Raw genomic sequence first — 3,030 nt, 5'->3', positions numbered from 1 at the left:
CAGTGAGTGGGAGCATGAGGCCCGTGCCAGTGCCCTGGGGCCAGGACCAGCAGGAGCATGAAGCCAGGGCTTGCAGGAGCACTGGCGGCAGCTCTACCTGCCATAGGGGTGGGCTGTGGGCAAACCTTCCCCCTCCACCCAAGCCACAGCCCTCCCCAGCCACTCTCCCTCCACATACACAGCCCCCTACAAAATCCACACACACCCACACCCCACACAACCGCACCCCATGCCTATCCACCCCGCACAAATCCCATACAGACACCCACACCCTCCCCCGCACCCCACATACCAACAAAGCTATACCCATCCTCCCACAATATACAAGAGTAAGACTTCATTTTAAGCTTTCATTCTATCACCTCTATGGACACTACAGAAACAGATGTAAATCAGGACAAAATATTTTTGGAAATGAAATTAATGAATGTTGTAGTACATGTTTGATTTTTAGAAAATAATTTGGTGTTTTTCTGGCGTGGTGAGCACTCTGTCCAAATTTGAGGATTACATCAAATTATAGGGCAGAGTAGACACACAGGAGGGCACAGAATGGATTCAGGTGGATTTGGACAGACTGGAAAAGTGGGCAGAACAAAATAGGATGCAGTTTAACAAGTGCAGAGTACTGCACCTGGGGAGAAGGAATTGCATCTATAGAGTTAAAACAGAGTACCCTGAAGCTGCAAAAAAAATAAGCAGAGATTCTGACTGAAATAAATGGAATGTAGTTTTATGTTGAAATTAATGTTACCACAGTAGCACCGAGTAGCCTAACTGTAAATCCTGATGTACTCTGAGAACTGTACACGTGTGCAAAGATATTGCTTGCAGCTCAACTGGCTGGCCAAAGTAGCCAGGAGGTAAGGTGCAGTAGTGCCCTTTCAGAGATAAGCTATGATTTAATCACACAGACTTAGGAGGCTTGAGTATAGCAATGAAGAGTGAATTGGTATAGAGCAGCAGAATTGAAACACATCTGAACCAGCTGGGCAAGAAACAACATGTCACTATTTCAAGAGCCTGGCAGAGTATTAGTGTCCTGGGGAAAAGGTCAGAGATGAGCGTGGATAACATGTAATAGAGGGAAGGATAATGGAGATGACAAAGTAAGTACATGAATAGCTTGGAAAAATATGAAGTTATAAAGAACTAATATGCTAACAGAAATCTAGACCCCTGTTACCCTCTCCTTAAAAAAATGACTTTGACAAGCAGAAGGAACTTTGTAGGACATTAAAATTATCTCCAAAATTTCTAGAGAAAAGATATAGTACACCATAAACTGAGTATGCATCACTAGTTTGCCCTTGAAAAAAAAAATCGAATAGCATACTGGATTGCATTGGCAGGAATCTCATTTGTAAATCAAGGGATTTTTTTTTATCTTTAGTAGGCCTGTGTGAAGCAGCTAGTATTTGCTTCAGATTCAGATTCGGCTGATTCTGGGGACAGTGATTTGATTTGGTGATTCAAATCACTGTCCTGAATTGATTCGTCTGAATCTGATCTGGAGATTTGGCTGCTGCGCTCTTGAGGCCTCACCTGTAGCACTGTGGGCATGTCTACACATGCTATTAATGTGCCTGAGGCTTACTGCATATTAAAATACTGGACCATAAGCCTTTCCCATGAGCACCTTGTTGGCAGAAAATTTGCTCTCAGTGGGAGCAGCCCAGTACAGGGCTGCTCCTGCCCTGCTCTTCCCCTCTGCAGCAGCCAGGGGAAGCTCCAGATTCCCTGGTTTGTTAGCCCAGGGGTTTGCAAAGGGCACAGGACTGGTTTGGATGTGCATGGGGCCAGGACAGCTCTGCTGGCTGCAGCAACAGCTGTCTCCTGGCCCCATGCACATTGGGATGGGACCTGAGGTGCGCAGGATGGGAGACAGCCTCCACTGCAGCTGGCAGAGCTCTCCTGACCCTGTGCACATTTGGACATACAACTTCTGGGCAGGGCTTCCCTGCCCAGCAGGGGGTTCTCTGCCAAGCATGGCGTAGCTGTGGATGACCTTCCTGCCAAGTGGGCCTCCTACTTGGCAAGGCGCTTGTCACGAGCTGTCCTGCAATTGGGACAGCTGCCAATGAGCTCCATGCCCCTTCACTTGGCAGGGGGCTTATTAGCAGCTTCTGCACTCACTGGACAGTTCCTGACCAGCCCCCTACTGAGTGGGGAGGGCCACAGGGCACTGCCCTGCTTTGGGTTCCCAGCCCCTGCCTGCCCCCCAAGAGCAGCTCTGTGCCATGCAGAGTTGAGAATTCCAGAAGGTGAGTGGGAGCTGGGAACCCAAGCATGGCAACTCCCCCTACTGCCTAGTCTCACTGGGAGCATATTAGGGGTGTTTGGGTGGGTGTAGGGTTTGTGGGGGTGAGGTCATGAGGGGTATGGGGCTGGGTATGTGGGTGAGGGGTTTGTGGGGGTGGTTTTGGGGTGTGAGGTTTGGGGGTGGATTGTAGAGGGGCTGTATGGGGGTGGAGGAGCTGCTTAGGAAGGGTGGGTCCTCTTTCCCCCTGCCCAACATATAGCACCTCACCCCCCTCGCAGCAGCAGCAGCAGCAGCAGCAGCAGCAGCAGCAGCAGCAGCAGCTATCGGGCACTTGGGGCTGCTGCTGGCAGAGCCCCACATGGCTCTGGCCACCTGGCACCCAGTGCCATCTGTGCCACATGTTGTGAGTCTGGCCTGGCCTAGCCTGAGGCCATGAGACTTTGGGCAGCATCCAGCCTCTCAAACTGTCACCCAGGGGCCTGGCACCGCTTGCAGGGGCCACACATTGGCCAGGGCCAGGTCCTGCCTCCATGGAGCCAGCACATGGAGGCAGGACCTGGCCCTGCACAATGTACAGCCCCTGTGAGCGGTGCCAGGCCCTGGGAGGCAGCCCAAGTGGCCGGGTGCTGCCTTAAGGTGCATGGACCTGGGCCAGGTTGGGCTGGATCTGCAACATGCAGTACAGATGGCACTGGGTGCCAGGCAGCTGTAGCCATGACACGCTTCAGGGGGCTCTGCCAGCAGTGGCCCTGAGTGACCAACAGCTG

This window comes from Gavialis gangeticus, unplaced genomic scaffold (assembly GCF_001723915.1).
Source record: "Gavialis gangeticus isolate Ggan-Ray unplaced genomic scaffold, GavGan_comp1, whole genome shotgun sequence".
In the NCBI taxonomy this organism is placed as follows: domain Eukaryota; kingdom Metazoa; phylum Chordata; order Crocodylia; family Gavialidae; genus Gavialis; species Gavialis gangeticus.
The sequence above is the reverse complement of the archived record's forward strand: the minus strand, read 5'-3'. Positions refer to the sequence as shown.